At 40.1% G+C, this 18,716-nt stretch overlaps 1 pseudogene across 1 annotated transcript; it reads right to left on the bottom strand.

The window, feature by feature from the left end:
* Positions 1-13,590: 13,590 nt before the first annotated feature.
* On the bottom strand, positions 13,591-15,860 carry LOC308414923 (proline-rich nuclear receptor coactivator 2-like; annotated as a pseudogene). Its single transcript has 2 exons — positions 15,819-15,860; positions 13,591-14,005 (listed from the first exon to the last, which is right to left on the bottom strand). The product of its transcript is annotated as a proline-rich nuclear receptor coactivator 2-like (transcript).
* Positions 15,861-18,716: the final 2,856 nt, after the last annotated feature.

The raw sequence follows: 18,716 nt of genomic DNA, 5'->3' as shown, positions 1-18,716 counted from the left end.
CAAGGCTCCAAGACTTTGTAGCAGTTTTTCCCCTCAGCCTGCTAGGAGATACTATCTGGGCCTAAATTGGGCCCACCTGTGGAGTTGGGCACAGCCTTGACTAAACCAGAGACAGAGAGAGAGGCAAGAGGGAGGAGCTGGGGAACCAAGCACTGGGCTTTCCTTCCACTGCCCTCCCTGTTTTCCCAGCTTGCTGCAAAGAACCGAGAGTTTTAATTTAAACAAATAAATTTGAAAGAATGAACAATATAAGATATGCCCTTTCTCCTTCAACCTGACAGTTTTCACAGCTGCAAAAGAAAAAAGCATCCTTTTCTTCTGAGGCCAGTTTGCCAGCACAGCCCCCAGACCCATTTCACAACGAGAAGAAAGCAAGCTTCCCTCATGTTTCCGAATGACACATAAATCGTGACTTGGTGGCTTAGGAAGGATGCCAGGGTTTCTCCTGACGGTCCTTGGAGGTTAATTGTTCTATCCAATAGGTTCTGTTTGCTATTTGAAGCATTTGTGAAGCAGCAGTCAAACCAGCCCAGTAGGCAGACACTCTACCCTTTAGCTGCACCCTGGGCCTGCTGTATCTGTGTTTTAAGACTGCGCATTCCACACACATGCCCTTGCTATGACTTCAGGAAAGATACTTTCATTATAAATGAAAAAAGTATGTAGCCAGCAGGTCATAAAAATCGCTTGTCAATCCGAACTCTAACATTTGGTCATTCTGGGTACTAAGTGTCTGAACAGAGAGAATTAATAAAAACTGGCAGACAATAGATGGATCTTCTAAGTGCCACTTAGTCTTTTTGATATTAATGTTTGGCTTTGCAATTTAACACAAGCATGCTTTCTCCTCAGATCCAGCCTAGTGACTCCAAGAATGTGAGGTTGCGGTAGCTCCTCAACCAGAAAAGCGCCTATAATTCAGTGAAGAACACAGCCGATGTACGTGCTAACCAATGAGCCACAGCCCAGAGTAGATGACTCTCTGAGGGAGTCCCGGCTACAAGGCCTGAGAGGGAAAAGTATGTTCTTGCCCTGGAGGCAACAGAGGCTTTTTGCATCTGGAGGAGCGCAGGCTCAAAGCGGGGCCTCCGGGGGTGGACTGGAAACTTACACAGCCATCAATCACCTCCTAGGGCAATAGGCGTGAGAGCCAAAGACGGCTCAGGGTCCTAAAATAAATTCCTTTCAGCCCAGACTCAATGCTTCACACACACACACACACACACACACACACACACACACAGGGCAAACTCTTCAAGAATTCCATGAGGAAATAAACCTTTATTTCAAAAATAAACTCTGATGTTACTTGAACTTTGGCCTTGACTCTGAGCCCCAGCTGAAACTGCTAGAAAAGATTTGTGGTGTTTTGAAAGAAACAATGGGAGATTTCAGCAGAATGTGAACAAATTCCTTTTCCATCCCTCATACTCATGTCCTACATGGAGCCTCCCTCACTACCAGCCTTGCACTTCTACTTAATGGCCATGCGTCCTCTCCCTGCCTTGTCAGGATGACACTGTGTACAGGTCATTGAAATGGGGCATGCATCAATCAGGTAGTTTTGTTTGAAGATGCATGCTTTACTAAAGGGGGGCACACTAAGAAATACTTTCCCTATGGAACCGATAATTTAACAACCAACACTCCTCCTCTTCAACCTCTGTCTCTCTCCAAAATCCTAAAGCAGTAAAAGTTATTAATCTCCCCAAGATCTCCTGTGTATGCCATGGTAGTATGTCTTTAGTGTGTTTGCTAATAAGGCAGGATTTCCATAATATCTGTGTCCTAGTCTACAACATTACATTGGAGGTTGTCTTGGTCCACTTAGGTTGCAATAACAGAATATGGTAAACTGGGTGATTTATAAACAGCAGCGATTTATTTCTCACAGTTCTCGAGGCTGAGAAGCACAAGATGAGGGCACTGGCACAGTCAGCATCTGGTAAAGGTCTGTTTTCCGTGTACCCTTCCATGGTAGAAAGAGGCAAGAGCTGGGGGACTTTTTATCAGGACACTAACTCCACTTATGAAGGAAATGTCCACATGAAGTAATCACCTCCCATAGACCTCACCTAATTCTATCTCATAAGGGCTTGGGTTTCAACCCATGATTTGGTGGCACATGGAAGGGGACAGATCAAGCATTCAGACTAAAGTAGTTGCGAGACAGAGTTTTGTGAATAAAGAAAAATATCGAACCCCAGTAAGTAATGTCTTTGCTATATACCAAGCATCCAAGTATGACCAGATGTGTAATAAGTTTTCCCTTTGCTATGGGAGCCAAGGAGCACAGCAGGCACTGTGCTAACAGCCAAACTCAGGCTGGATGGATTACTTCAACTCTCAGTGCCTCGGTTTCCTTACTCATGAGTTGGACAAGCCAACAGTGAATTACTTTGCATAAGGATGACTCTACTATCTCTATGTGTCCATTGTTGCTGGTAGGACCTGTGCCATGGTTTACATACTTTGCCTGCAATGCCTGTACATAAGGGATGTACTTACAGGATTGTTCTGCGGGTCACAAGAGATAATGAACAGAAAGAGCTTAACACTATGCCAACACATGGGCATCCAGGAAGTATCCCCTCCTGTTAGGAGCAATCAAGATGCTGAGTCTCAAACCTTTGCTTGGAAGTTTCTGTGGTCACAAAGAATGTATTCTGATGCATTCTAATCAAGAATCATATAAATTTCTTATCCTACCAAGTCAGCTGGTTGTAAAAACTCACCTCATAGTTAGGTATCTCAGCTTATTGTTTTTCCTCTCGTGGTGAACACATCCCTTTACTTTTTTCACTTCTTTTTTGTGAGGATACAAACTTTTTAGATTCTTCATTAAGCCTTTCTCCACCAACAAAGCAGAAAGTGGATTTACTAGGCTAAGCTAGATTGCAAACTCATAGCACTGCCCAGTGCCTCGGTATGTCTGGGTTGCTTCATTGTTTTCAATTTCTTCTTTTTTGCCCAAAATAAACGAGGCTTTGCTATGGATTACTTTCCCACCTTAAATTGTCACCATGGGCATCCAAATGGACATTTGCTCAACTTCATAAGAAGCCCTGTTTCTGAAGTTCTCTGGAGAACACTAACCAAACTTCCATAGATGAATTCCATGTTTACAGTAAAAATGGCCATCTCACCACAATCTATAGACTACAAGGTCCTTTTTGCCCAGCAAGAAAGTATTGTCCATGACCAAAACCAAGCTAAAACATGTCCTAGTTGAAAAGGACACAGATCTGATATTTTGCAGTCACGATCAAAGCATACTAACTGAATATTTGCCTTGTGCATGGTGATGTGCATGATAAGAAAACCGTAGCATGAAAGCTTAAGATTCTCATGGGCTGGAGAGATGGTTCAGCTGCTAAAAGCACTTGTTATTCCAGAGGACCCAGGTTCAATTGCCAGCACCCACATAGTGGCTCACAACCATCTCTAACTTCAACTCTAAGGGAGCTAAAGCCTTCTGACTTTCCTGAGCACCAGGTACAAAGTAAACATACATAAAAGATGATGATGATGGTGATGATGATGATGATGAAAACATAAGCATGTCTATAAAACACTGACAAAATTATTTCTGTAAAATAAACATTTAAAAAATCAGTCCTGACTTTGTATGCTAGCATGCCTTGGCTGTAAGCAAAAACAACAAAAACAAACAAACAACAACAAAAAAAACCCAATTTCAATCCATTTACACAATAGCATTTATAATCTCATAAGGCAAAAATCTAGATAAAGAGAAGGTACTAGATAAACTTGGTGAGTTGGGATGCTTAGCACCATCCAAGAGTCAGGATTTCTCTATCTCTCTGCTCCCCCACCACCCTCAGTGTGTTTGCTGGCTTTATCCTCACAGGCTATGGGACATTTAAGAGTTGGAGAAGCATGCTTTTTTATTTAAACCCAGGCATGGGGGTGAGCTCAGTGGCAGAGTGCTGGCCTAGCTCGTGTGAGGCCCTAAGTTCCAGATCCAGCACTGCAAGAAATGTTCTGGAGTTAAAAAGTGCAATAAATTTGACCGCTAGAGTATGTTATTTCAGACTAGCTTCCAGTGAGCTTCTGGGGGATTCTATCTCTGCCTCTGATCTCACTGTAGGAATGCTGAGATTACAGGCAATTTGCCACCATGTTTGGGTTTTGCACAGATTCTGGGGACCTGGACTCGGGTTGTAAAGCCATCTCCCTGGTCCCAAAGTAGTTATTCTAAATCAGCCCCTTTCCAGTAAGACACAAGACTCCTCTGGTGGCCAACTATGGCTTAAGGATTCTACATACATGATCAAAACCATGGACTAGTCACTTTTGCAGCCTCTATATTTTCTCTCATAGACCTTTTATACACATCTTATCTATCTTAGTAATTGCTACTTAGAGGACCCAGGCTCAGTTAACAGTCAACCAACTGACAGTATTTCTTCTGGTTTTATATTTCTCCTTTTTTTAATTAGATATTCTCTGTATTTACATTTCAGATGTTAACCCCTTCCCCAACTCATCCCCCCTTCCCCTCCCATTTCCTCCATGAAGGTGCTCCCTCTCCCAACCACCCACTCCCACCTCAGCACCTTGGCATTCCTCTACACTGGGAAAACAAGCCTTCCATGGACCAAAGGCCTCTCCTCCCACAGAATGCTATCCTCTGTGACATATGCACCTGGGGCCATGGGCCTTTCCATGTGAACTCATTGGTTGGTGTTTTAGTCCCTGGAAGCTGTGGTGGGTTTGGTTAGTTGATCGTTTTCTTCATCCCATAGGGTTGCAGACTCGTTCAGCTCCTTCAGTCCTTTCTCTTCCTCCTTCATTGGGGTCCTCATGTTAAGTCTGATGGTTAGCTGCAAATATCCTCCTCTGTATCAGTATGGCTCTGGCAGAGCCTCTGATGAGGCATCCATATCAGGTTCCTGCCAGTAAGGACTACTTGGTATCAGCAATAGTGCTTGGGTTTAGTGGCTGAATATAAGGTAGATCCCCAGGTGAGGCATCTCTGGATGATCTTTTCTCCAATCCCTGTTCCTCTATTTTTCCCTTTATTTCCTCTCATAAGTGTTTTGTTCTCCCTTCTAAGAAGGACAGAGGCATCCACATTCTGTCCTTTTTTTCTCTTTGAGCTCCATAAGTTCTATGAATTGTTTCTTGGGTATTCTGAGCTTTTGGAGCTAGTATCACCTTATAAGTGAGTACATACCATGAGTGTTCTTTTGTGACTGGGTTACCTCACTCAGGATGATAGTTTCAAGTTCCATTCATTTGCCTAGGAATTTCACGAAGTCGTTGTTTTTAATAGCTGAGTAGTACTCCACTGGGTAAATGTACCACAATTTCTGTATCCATTCCTCTGTTGAAGAACATCTGGGTTCTTTCCAGCTTTTGGCTATTATAAATAAGGCCGCTATGAACATGGTGGAACATGTGTCCTTGTTAGATGTTGGAGCATCTTTTGAGTATATGCCCAGGAGTGGTATAGCTGGGTCCTCAGGTAGTACTATGTTTAATTTTCTGAGGAAACGGCAGACTAATTTCCAGAGTGGTTGTACCAGTTTACAATCCCACCAACAGTGGAGGAGTGTTCCTCTTTCTCCACATCCTCACCAACATCTGCTATCACCTGAGTTTTAAATCTTAGCCATTTTAACTGCTGTGAGGTGGAATCTTAGGGTTGTTTTGATTTGCATTTTCCTGATGGCTACGGATATTGAGCATTTCTTTAGGTGCTTCTTAGCCATTCGATATTCCTCAGTTGAGAATTCTTTGTTTAGCTCTGTACCCCATTTTTAATAGGATTATTTGATTCTCTGGAGTCTAACTTCTTGAGTTCTTTGTATACTTTGCTGTTTTGTTCCTTTCCCAACCTTTTACTCTGAGGTAGTGCCTGTCTTTGTTGCTGAGATGATTTTCCTGTATGCAGCAAAATGCTGGATCTTGTTTATATATCCAGTCTGATTGATACTTTATGTCTTTTTATTGGGGAATTGAGTCTATTGATGTTAAGAAATATTAAAGAATAGGGATTGTTGTTTCCTACTATTTTTGTTGTTAGAGGTATATTTATGTTTGCGTGCTTTTCTTCTTTGGGGTTTGTTGCAAGAAGATTAATTTCTTGCTTTTCCTAGGGTGGTTTCCCTTTTTGTGGTGGAGTGTTCCATCTATTATCCTTTGTAGGGCTAAATTTGTGGGCAGATATTTTGTAAATTTGGTTTTGTCTTAGAATATCTTAGTTTCTCCATCAATGGTAACTGAGAGTTTTCCTGGATATAGTAACCTGGGCTGGCATTTGTGTTCTCTTAGGGTCTGTATGTTGTCTGTTCAGGATCTTCTAGCCTTCATAGTCTTTGTTGAAAAGTCTGGTGTAATTCTGATTGGCTTGCCTTTATATATTACTTGTTCTCTTTCAATTACAGCTTTTAGGACTCTTTCTTTGTTTTGAATATTTGATGTTTTGACTGTTATATATCAGAATGAGTTTCTTTTCTGGTCCAATCTATTTAGGGTTCTGTAGGCTTCTTGTATATTCATGGTTATCTCTTTCTTTAGGTTAGGAAAGTTTTCTTCTATGATTTTGTTGAAGATATTTACTGGGCCTTTTAGTTGGGAGTCTTCGCTCTCTTCTACACCTATTATCCTTAGGTTTGTTCTCATTGTGTGCTGGATTTCCTGGATGTTTTGGGTTAGAAGCTTTTTGATTTTTGAATCTTGTCTGACTGTTGTGTCAATGATTTATATGGTATCGTCTGCTCCTGAGATTCTCTCTTCCATATCTTGTATTCTGTTCTGATCTCTTTCCTGGGTTTTCTATCTCCAGGGTTGTCTCCCTTTGTGAGTTCTTCATTGTTTCTATTTCTGTTTTCAGTTCCTTCACCTGGTTGTTTGTGGTTTCTTTTAGCTCTTTAAGTGATTTTTGTGTTTCCTCTTTAAGGTCTTCAACTTGTTTGCATGTGTTCCCCTGGGTTTCCTGTACTTCTTTAAGTGTGTTATTTATGTGCTTCTCGAGGACCTCCATCATCATCATGATGTATGATTTTAAGTCTAAGTCTTGTTTTTCTGATGAGTTGGAATATCCACTATTTGTTGCGGTGGGAAAACACTATTTGTTGTGGTGGTTCTGACGTTGCCAGGTTGTCTTGGCTTCCATTTCTTAGATTCTTGCTCTTGCCTCTTGCCATCTTTTTATCAGTGATGATAGGTGATCTTGTTGTCTCTTACAAGAGCTTGTCTCTCTTGTGGGTCTGTGGGCCCGTGGACTTCAGAGGGAGATAGTTCCTGGGTGTTCAGCTCTCTGGGTAGGCTGTGAGTTCTGATGGCTGTGAGCAGTCCTGATGCAACTGGACTGGCTCTGGCTTTGGGCTGAAAGTGTCTGTTTTAAGGTAGCACTGCTACCTGAGTCCTGAGAGTTTGAGGAGGCCTCTCCTCAGATTGTCAGTGGGGAGGGAATGTGGACTCACCAGTGGGCTCAGGACTGAGAGCCCTCCTGCGGCTCTTCCGGCTGACCAGCAATCTGTGGGCAGGCTGCCAGTCCTAATAAAACTGGGCTGGCTTTGGCCTTGGGCCGGAAGTCTGGCTTTATATTTCATCTCTGTTGAGAGACAATTTATTAGTGATTAACACACTCTTTTTCTGAAGTAGCAGTCCACATTTTCTTTCACAATGCTGTCATTCCTGCCTTTTCCCTGCCTCCCTCCCCCCAAGAGTTTCACCTACTAATCTAAAATTCACATTCAGCCTTCTTATTGATAGAGGTTGTCCATGGTTTGCTGATGTTCTGCATACTTTGCAAGCAGAGGTGCTATCTTTGTTCCAAACTATCAAATGTGGTTTTTTGAAATAAAATTTTTTTTCTCACATAATATATCTTGATTATGATTCCACTCCCTGTATTCTTCCCAGTTCCTCTCTACCTCTCCTCCCATCCAGATCTACCCCCTTTCTGTCTCTCATTAAAATATGAACAGGCTTCGAAGGGATAATGATAAAAATAAAACAAATAATACTTCTGAATTGGACCAAACAAACAGAAAAGAAAAGAGCCTGAGAAAATTCCCAAGAAACAGAGGACCATTAAGCTCCTTTTCTGTTGAACATCTACTGCCTACTGGGCATGGAGCCTGTCCTTAAGTGTAGCTTGTTTCCCCCTGTGAGACTCCCTTGGAGAAAACTAAGTTTTCATTTGCAAGAGACTATTATCAGTTTGAGATAGCTTCTGGGTTAGGAGTGGGGTTATGTGCCCGCTTCTCCTTCTAGCTGTAGGACCCCATCTGGCGCAGACCTGTGCAGGCTCTGTGTATGCTGCCTCAGTCTCCGTGAATTCATATGAGCATTTATCATGTTGTTGATTTAGAGGCCTTGTTTTCTTGGTGTCCTCATCCCCTCTGCCTCTTACACTCTTTCTGCCTCCTCTTTTGCAGGGTCCCCTAATCCCTGAACAGAGGGATTTGATAGAGACATCTCCTTTAAGGCTGTGTGTTTCAGGATCTCTCACTCTCTGGATAATGTCTGTCTGGCTGTTAGTCTCTGTATTTGTTCCCATCTGCTGCAGGAGGACGCTTTTCATGGTGGCTAAGAAAGACACTGATCTCTGAGTATAGCAGAAAGTCAGCAGGCGTCATTTTATTGCTATGTTACTTTAATAGAAGACTAATATTTGGTTTTACCATAGGTCCCTGGGCTGTCTGTTGTCAGGTTTTTGGTCACTTAAGCAGTGTCATATATGGGCTCCATCTTGTGGAGTGGGTCTTAAGTCAAATCAGATTGTTATGGTTTGTATACACTTGTCCCAGGGAGTGGCACTATAGCAGCCTTCAGATGAAGATATAGAGCTCTCACCTCTGCCTGCACCATGTCTGCCTGGATGCTGCCATGTTCCCGCCTTGATGATAATGGACTGAACCTCTGAACATGTAAGCCAGCCCCAATTAAATGCTATCTTTAGAGTTGCCTTGGTCATAGTGTCTGTTCTCAGCAGTAAAACCCTAACTAAGACACAGATATTGATTGGCCCATTCTGCCAAAGTCAAGTATCTTTTGGAAGTATGAGCCTCGTTTTGGTTGCTACTTCAGTTCATTGATCAAGTGACCCCAAAAGCTGCTAGTTTTGAGTGACATCAGAAGGCTTTGTGATAAATTCAGGTTACCGTGCAAGATACTCTGCCTCTTAGGCCTTATATTCTGCAAATATAATAGTGTAGAGTCAGTGACAAACAGAAATTATGTTTGGAACCTTTGGCAAACCTATGTATGTGAATCACATGGCAGTCACTTGGAATTTGTGAACAAATTTCTATCATCCACTGCAGAAAATCACTCTCATTTTGAGAACTAATGCAATCTGAGTTATCCATTATGAACTCGGCATTGTCTGATTCACCACACCACAAACAAAGCACTCCATTATTGAGTGGAAATAATATGTATCAGACCAGGCTTGTGTATATCCCAAAATATTAGGTACACAGTGAACCACCATGTTGGTGATGAGAAACCACCATGTTGGTGCTGAGAACCAAACATGGGTCCTTTTGTGAATGGAAATCTACATTGATGGGCCCATTCTTTTCCTTGGTCCCTGCTAACATGGCCACTCTGTTCATGAGCCCACAGGCGTATCTAAAAAAAGAAGCAAACTGATATTCCTAGAATGTGTCACTCTAGTCATTTAATCCCTCAGTTGCCTCTGCTTCTGCAACCTTGCAGTGAACACTCTCACGAGACACAAAAATCTTCACATCTGTCTATTCTGTGAGTTCTGTCCAGTTATCTCTTCTACAGACCTCATTACTACCAATTTTCAAATTGTGTTCTTCCCAAGTCCTTTATCATTCATCCAAATCATTGGTCATAGCCCATGAATCTACACAGAGGCTTCCCATCCTTAGGCAAAACAAACATCCACGTGCACTGTTCAAAATCACTTTCACTACTGTCCTTCAGTGAGCCTCATAAAGGAGCTCTAGATGATGTATATAGATAATAGCATAATGTGTAGAACCATATGTACACTGGCCTGCATGTCTTCTTCTTCAGTCAATTCTTTTTAGGGAAAACATAGGGCAACTATTTAAGTTGCAGTTACCAGAATGAATGGTAACTTATGGCTTAAATTTTAAAATCTCTTCAGAAGGCGTGTGCCTTTAAACACTAGATGGGCTATATTGCATGTGAAAAGTGAGAGGATAGTACAGACAGAGCTGGAGTCAAGGTCATTTAGACTTCTTCTTACAAGGTATACCTACCCCTTGAAGCTGTACATAGAGATATTCCAAAGAGAAGCCAAAGGGATTTAAGGGCAATGATTCCTCTTCATGGAGTAATCCATCCCCTTGGGAACTAACTGACTAAGAAAGGCAAGCATTAATTCTTTCTGAAGTCAGTGTCCCAAGTAACCCAGCACCTTCCACTGGGCCCACAGCTCAGATAATCCGCCACACTGAGGATGAAGCTTCCAGTACACAAACATAGAGGATATTCCTAAGCCATAGAAAGCACATGGAAGCAGTCATATTCTGCACTAGCATAGAGCAATAGTAATCTTTCCCCTCAGCTTTATTGAGGTATAATAGACAAATAAAAATAGAATGAAGATGTATATTATGCCATTTTGATATACTAAACTGAACTTAGACATTTTGAAATGATTACCAACACATCCATTTGCTGAGACAGTTATCAATTATGTGTGCTAAAAGTATTTAATCTGTTTATAGATTTCAAGTATACAGTACATCATTATCGATTACACTGCATCGATTATGTCATAGTGGCATTAGGTCCCCAGAACACATCAGTATTAGTGACTTTTTCATCACTGTAATAATAATTTTAAAAGTTACAGAAACATCCTAAAGGAAAAAAAAAAGACTTTCTTCTGGCTCACGGTTTGAGAAGGTAGAGACTCTCATAGCTGGGTAGAGAGGTGGAGTGCAGAGAAGATGGGACACAGCTCATGGGAGTCTGAGATTGGGACTTCTAAGTGTCAGCAGACCTAGAAGCAGACAGATTGGACTGGAAATGGAGCCAGCCTGGAACTCTCAAGCCATATCTTTTTACCCTTACCTAATGCTTGCTCCCAAACAGAGCCACCAGGTTGGCATCTAGTTTTCAAAGGCATACACATATTGAAAACTTTTTTAAAAATTCAAAACATAAGATCCTCCATCCTGAGTAACTGTAACTTCGAATAGTTGCCCCAATATTTTCCAAACTCCAGGTCTTGATTGTGTTTGACACTGTCAGATCCACATATGGATGAGATCATGAGTATCTGTCTTCTTATTGCTTATTTCACTTGGTATAATGACCATGTTGTCATGAATGACAGGATCTACTTCTTTTTAAGGGTAACATTTATATGTAGATAGCACACTTTATTTATCCATTCATCTGTCACTTGGCATGTAGGTTGGCCCATATTTTGACTATTATAAATAAGGTTGCAATGAACACAGGTATGCAGATATCTCTTCGAATACATATCCAGAAGCAGGGTTGCTGTGCTCATCTGGTAGTCCTGTTTTTATTTTATCAAAGTACCTCCATAATATTTTCCATAAAGTCTATATACTAATCTTTTGTTAATGTTATTTTTATGAGACAAGATTACATGTAGCTCAGGCTGGCTTCAAACTCACCCTGAAGCTGAAGCTGTCCTTAACTCCTGATCCTTCTGCCTCCACCTCCAGATGTGTTCTCCACCATGCCCAGCTCAGTAGTCTTTACATGCAAAGAACCAGAGAGGCAATACTTGAAGTTTTGTAGAGCAGACAGGTTATTGCAGCTACTCAGCTCTGTCATTGTAGCATGAGTGGTCTGTTGACAATATATTAAGGAAGGAGTAAATTATGTTCCAATTTTTGTTTGTTTGTATTTTGTAGACACTAAAATCTGCATCTCACAAAGTATTTTTCATAATGTGATTTTTTTCCCAAATGTTTAATAATGCAGAACCATTCTCATTTCATAAGTCACAGAAAAATCAATATCAGGAAAGACTATTTTGCATATGAACCCTGAGGGAGGAAGGAAAAGACTCCAAATTTTGAATCATTAAGCAATACATGTGTGGTAGTTTGAATGACTCCCATAAGCTCATATATTTGAAAACTTGGTGCCCTGTTAGTAGACATGTTTGGGAAGAGTCAGGAGGTGTGGCGTTTTTGGAGGGGGTGTCTCACTGGGGCTGGGCTTTGAAGTTTCAAAAGCCCACACCTAGTTGGTCTGAATTCACAGAGTTCAGACTGTCTCTTCTAGAATTACAGGTATGCACCACCACACCAGAATTTACTGCCCTTTTTAACTCCAGAACACTTTTAAAGTTTTAAAGTAATTTTCTTTTTTATGGAGAAAAGGTTTCTTTTCAAAGTCAAATCATGATTTTATGAACTTGTCCTTTAGGATGGATACTCAATGTTTGATTCAGACAATGTGCTCTGAACTTAACTGAGAAAACACAAATTAGCTCTTTTGTTTATAAATGTTGAAAAGTAATTTGCTATTTGGTCTAATCACACAAGAGACTATTTTTTCTTTTGCATAAATCAGGGGTTTGCACATAATCAGGGTTACTTAGGATTGATAAAGCCAAAATGAGTCTTTGGGTTTAAAAAGGTTGGGGAGTAAGTCTTGTACTATATCGTAATATCTCTTTATAAAAGAAAAAACAACAGGAAATTAATAGCTTAAATCTTCAGCTATAAAAACCTAATGCAACAGATTTACTTTGTAGAGTTCACAAGCATCAATTACATTGATTCACTGGCACTTAAGCACAAGGGCAACCTTTTAAAACCTGGAGACCTTGAAAATTAGGCCATAAGATAAAAAACACAGTTCACGGTCTTATATCCAGCAAATTCACCTAAAAAGTCTTATTTTGTAGAATAAAGGCCAAGAAAATATTACATATGTTACAAGCTTATTACATGTATTTACATGGCTTTAAATGTCACAACCAGAACTCCCTACTTCAAGCAAGCTCTGAATAGGTGAGGCCAGATCACTTTAGCAGCTTTGTGGGATGCTATTCTATCAAAATGTTCTGCGAAAGTTAATCACCATTATCTGTTTTAGGGGATTTGGTACATTTCTGGGTAAATGCCTATCCACTGCATTTAAGAAACTGGGTCATGTACCTTGCCTCATCCTAATGAGTTTTACCTGCCCTTTACACATTTTACAGATGTATAACTTAAGAAGCAGGTATTTTCTTTTAAAAAATGTCCAAGATAGTTTGGGTGACCCTAGACCATGAAACTGAACTGTTCACCTGTGTATGTATCTTGGCTAAATGCTTACTGTCTGATTTCTTCAGAAATTGTGTAGTAACCCATAAATCTTAGTTTTCCCATTAAACAATAAAAAAGCTATAGTTACTGTTCCCCAAGTCTAATTTAGTCAGCAGCACTACCAAGTAGAACTTATTAGTCACTTACTGTTTAAATTGCATCGACAGTATAAGAATATAGTGTATGTAACACATAAAGCAAATGTCTGCTTATACTTATAAATTATCAGTTTATCACAAAATGACTAACATACTTTTGGCTACGTGTAAACATCACAAAATTTAAAATTAGTACGTATCCAATTTTATACCTGTACTTTAAGTAAGGTTTTAAGTTGAAATGTCATTGTTTCCTTATTTGAAGGGTTCAAGGGAACACAAACCCAGTGGCTTGGTGGCTTGAGAAGAACACTTGGTGATGGTGGCTCACTAAATTTGGCTCCAGCATAGTTCTGACCAGCTTGAGACTTAAAAAGCAAGCTAGGACTTGGTAAGTTAGCATTCCAGTTGGAGCTGTTAGAAAGGCTCTTGCTTTTTCCTCCATTTTGCATGGACTGCCATGGTGCAGCTGCTGCTGGAGTGTGCCCATGGCCTCTTTCCTTTATCCGGGACTTCTGATCCTCTAGTCTTCTGTGTGTTGTGCTGTTATTGGTTCTTACTAGCATTTCTAGATTGCGGGTCTGGAATGTTATACCTCTCTCCGCCACCCAGCTCCAGCCTCTTTGTCACCTTTCAGTCTGCTTTTCAGATTGCAGGACTTCCACTACTTGTCCTCTTCCTTGCTGACAGGCCCAGGATAACAGACATTGCTTTCTGCTAGATCCTTTCCTTTGTCTCAATACACAAGTTTTTATGTGCCAATCTGTTGATTTCAGCCTAGGAGCTAAGGTCCGAATTAAGTCTCCTCAGCACACAAGTTTGAGAAAAGTCCTAGTGACCTCCAAGCCTCCTTCCCTCTCTTAAAGTGATTTTCTTGTTTTGTTTTGTTTTGTTTTGTTTTTTATTTTCTTTGTTGATTCTCACTTTACATCCCTTTGTTAATTCTTACTTTCAAAAGAAATTCTTACTTTTCAGGCATCTTCAAATATCTAGTTCCTTGAAAATACTTTCATTAGCTTATTTAAAGCCTCTACCATACCCAGCATTTACTACTCTAATGAATACTAGTTTCTCCTGACTGCTTTAAAACAAATAAACCTTTTCTAGATTATCCTTTCCTGGTTCTTGTCTTGTAATTGCGGTTGAGAATTGGGTGTCTTAAGCACTATGTTGCAGTGCCACTCTGGATTCTTACCTTTGATATACAATAGCAGAACCTAAGATGCTCTCCTTCCTTCTGTGCATGCACAGAAGCCTGTGTATTTGTGCAGCTTTGCAGATCCCTGGAGTATAATGCAGACTGTCAAAGTTCCCTGTGCATTCATCCCACAGACTTCCTTTTAAATCTTTGCTGTTTAACTGTTCCAGTTACTATTTCATCTTCACAAAGTGCAATGACGATATTCTCTGGGTTTCGTTTGGATTGCCAAAATATAATCATTGTTTTCCTCAACAAACTAGAGATAGGACACTTTTGCAATCCTCCAAGCCAGATTAGCCTGTCTGGTATCACCTCTGTCTATTTGGCTACCAGAGCACATAACTAGCAGCTGGGATCAGATCATCCCTGACTCAAAGACGTATGTGCCTCACGATTCCTACTAACAGTATTGTCCTGAAAACTACTTTTCAATTCATTGTACTCTTTTTTGCTTATTCACGGTTCTAAAGTTACTCTTTGATAATTTCCCAATTTGATTAGAGCTATTCTCTGTCTTTCATTGTCTCTGGCCTCCATGTATGAACCCATGGCTTCACACCCACTGCGAGCATGCTCTACCCCTGTCCTATCCCCTCAAGGGTGCTTTTTAAAGGGATGACTTTGCAGGCATCATACTTTTCACATTCTGGAAGCATCTTCTCCACCTTTGTATTCTTAGTAACATCCTTTTTCAAAAACAGATGATTCTCATTGAGTTGAAATGCAGTTTCTTTTTCCTTTTGGAATTGTGTTTTGGTATTTGACTTGGAAATATTTGCTTAACAAACTCACTAAGATTTTCCAACATGTGCTTATCTCTTGGAAGTGCTACAGTTTTAGGTTTTACATTTGGGACATATAAAGGCTAATACAGATGGGCTGTAATGTCCCCAGTCCCCACCCTTCCTTCTTACTTTCTATCCACCCTACTTTCCCTCATTCATTCCTTCTTCCACCCATTTCTTGATTTCTCTTTCCTCCCTCCCTCTCTCTTTACCTCAATCCTTCTGTTCCCCATCCATAGTTTCTGTTCCTCCTGCCCCACTTTCTCTTCCCTGGTATGTTTTTCCTTCTATCATCATCTATCTTCTTTGTGAAGCTGGGATAGAAGCCAGCGAGACTGTATTGTTCTTCCAAGCAAGATCTCAGAAGCCGAATAATCTCCAGTGCTGAGCCTTGTTTAAAGGTGAGACCTACTGAATGAAAAGAACAACTAAGCACACTCAGGCTTACGGACACCAGGGGTTTCTTTGGTCTGTACCCACATTCTACCATGGTTCTAACTAGGAAATCTCCATGTCTTGGGGGCTCTGCTGGATAAGCATCAGGTGAACCTCTACTTGATCATATGACTCATTCTTCTTTTGAGAAAATCTAGCATGCACTTTAAATTCATTTTTGTGTCATATTCAGGGCATTGCTACAGTTTGTCTCTTTAGTATCTCATGGGTCTATCTATGTGTTCAAGGCTTGATCTCCACGTTGGTGCTCTTTGGAAGCATTATGTTTTGAATGTGAAATATCCTCCATAGGCTCACGTGTTCAAATGCTTGGACTCCAGGTAGTAGCAATGTTTTGGGAGGCTGTGGTTATTTTGGGAGGTAGAGCCTAGCTACAGGAAGTGGATCCCAACTTCCTATCCAAGCTTTCTGATTTCTGACTGCTGGCTACCTCAAACTTCTGCCACAGCTGTGTGCCACTTGTAACCACGCCTTCACCGCCGGGACGGACTGTTATCCTCTCAAACTAGGAACCAAAAGTAAATTCGTCCTGTAACTTGCTTCTTGTCAGGCATTTGGTCACATCAATGGAAAAAGTAATTAATATAGAATGTAATTGAAACTATAAAAAGTGGGGTAGAGTGTGGCCATTCTATCAGAAGAAATTGTGGGACCCCTTCCTTTTGCTTTTACATCAAAAATTGTAAACCAAACTAAACCTATTCCATTTCTAAGTTGTTGACTGTTGCAGGTATGTGATATGTAGCAAAAAGCTAACGTGGTCATAAATCATAATTTTGTCCATCTTAATGTCTAATTATGTCAATACTATTTATTGAAAGGACAGTTTTCTTCACTGAATTACAAGAAATTTTTTGGCCTCTGTGGAAATTGGGTAAGTGTGAATATAGCTCTCAATTTTACAATTTTGTTCCAGCGATCTGTGTATCTATCCTCTTGCCAAGCTCAAACTGTCTTGGTTACAGTTGTATAAGCCTGAATATAAGAAAACAAGATTCTCCCACTTCTTTTTCTTTTTGAAACTATTCTGGCTCTTCAATTTTCATTATTCTTCTATATTAATTTGAAATTAGAGTGTCAATTTTTGGTGACGTTATATTGAATTATGTTGTTGTTTTTTGAATCAGGGTTTTTTTGTGTAGCCCTGGTTGTCCTCAAATTCACTCTGTTGACCAGGCTGGCCTCAAAGTCAGAGATGTGGCTACCTTTGCCTCCCCAGTACTAGGATTAAATGCATGTGCCATCAAAGCATGGTTTATATTGTAATTTTTAAAAGATATTTTATTTGTATTAATGGGTGTGTCTATGTGTATGTATGCTACGTCTATGTGAGTGCCCAAGAAGGCCAGGAGAGGGTGTCATCTTGGAGCTAGAGTCACAGGCTGTGAATATGCAGAACAAAGCTCAGGTCCACTGGCAGAGCAACACTTGTTCTCAACTGCTGCTCAATTTCACTGACATCTTTTCACCCTTTTAGTGTGGCAATGTTTTATAACACACAATTTGCACTCAACCATTTCAAGATATAGAATTCAGTAAGATACTTGACTTTATAAATCACTCTGGGACAAACTTACCATAACAATATGCCCTGTGTATCTCTTTTCCCCCCTTTTTAGTGTAACTTGACATTTTTATTAGTATTTTGCAATTTGGACAATACAGATCCTGTACATATTTTATTAATGAAATTATTTTATATTCTATTTACTATTGAATACTATTAACTTATATTTCAGTGTCCAGTTATTTACTTGTAGAATGTGATTGTCTTTTGTGTCTTGGAAACTTACTAAACTGTCTTCCTGGGCCTAGTTTATTTTGTAGAATATATTTGAAATTTTCTGTTCTCTCTCTCTCTCCCTCTCTCTCTCTCTCTTTCCCTCCCTCCCTCTCTCCCTCCCTCTCTTTCCTTTTTCTCTTTCTTTTGACAAGCTGGCCTGTAACTCACTACATAGGCCAGGGTAGCTTCAAACTGTCAGTAATCCCACTGCCTCAGCCTCCCAAGTACTGTACTGAGATTACAGGCATGAGCACATCTGAGAATTTCTACACATACAATTATGCAACCTGCAAGGAGAGGCAGTTTTTACTTATCTGAGTGACTTTTTTTTTTTTTTTTTTACTTTTTCATGCCTCGTGGTACAGCTAGGACACCTGATACTATACGAATAAAAATAATCAGCATAGATGTACCATCCTGTTCCCTATTACAGAAGAAAAGTACATAGTCTCCCCAGCAAGATGTCATTTGTAGTTTTCTCTTTAATTTTAGTTATTTGATTAGTTTTTGTTTTGAGATAGCCTTTCTATGTAAGTGGCTATGACCAGCTTTGAACTCTTGGTATTCCTCCTGCCTCTGCCTTCAAAGTGATTATGAAATTGCAGGTGTATGCTACCACTCCTGGCTTATGTTTCTCATAGCTAACTTTTAAAATTCTGTTTAATTCTTAGTTTTCTAGGAATGTTTCTATCACAAATGGACATTTTTTTAGAACTTTTTATACATGTATTAAGGTTGTCAGCTAATTTTTCACTATGTTAATACAGTGAATCACATTTGCTGAGACAAAGTTGTAAAAAAACAAGAGCTACGTCATTATTTTAAATATTTTTTTATTATGAGTATATGGTGGTTAAGGCATGTATGTAGGTGCTTACAAAGACCAGAAGAGGGTGTCGGAACTCTGCAGGAGCTGGAGTTCCATATTAAATGAAAAAAGACAGAATGTGACAACTTATAAAAAACAAACTCTAATATGTTCATAGGAAGTCTACTTTAAATATAATGCAAATGGATTAAATCTAAAAGAAAAGGCTCTGCCGTGACAGCACTCACCCAAAGACAACCAGCACAGCTATGACAATGATTTGAGAAAGTATATTCCAG

Source organism: Micromys minutus (genome assembly GCF_963924665.1).
Source record: "Micromys minutus genome assembly, chromosome: X".
Classification (NCBI taxonomy): Eukaryota; Metazoa; Chordata; class Mammalia; order Rodentia; family Muridae; genus Micromys; species Micromys minutus.
This window is presented reverse-complemented; position numbering and strand designations above follow the sequence as displayed.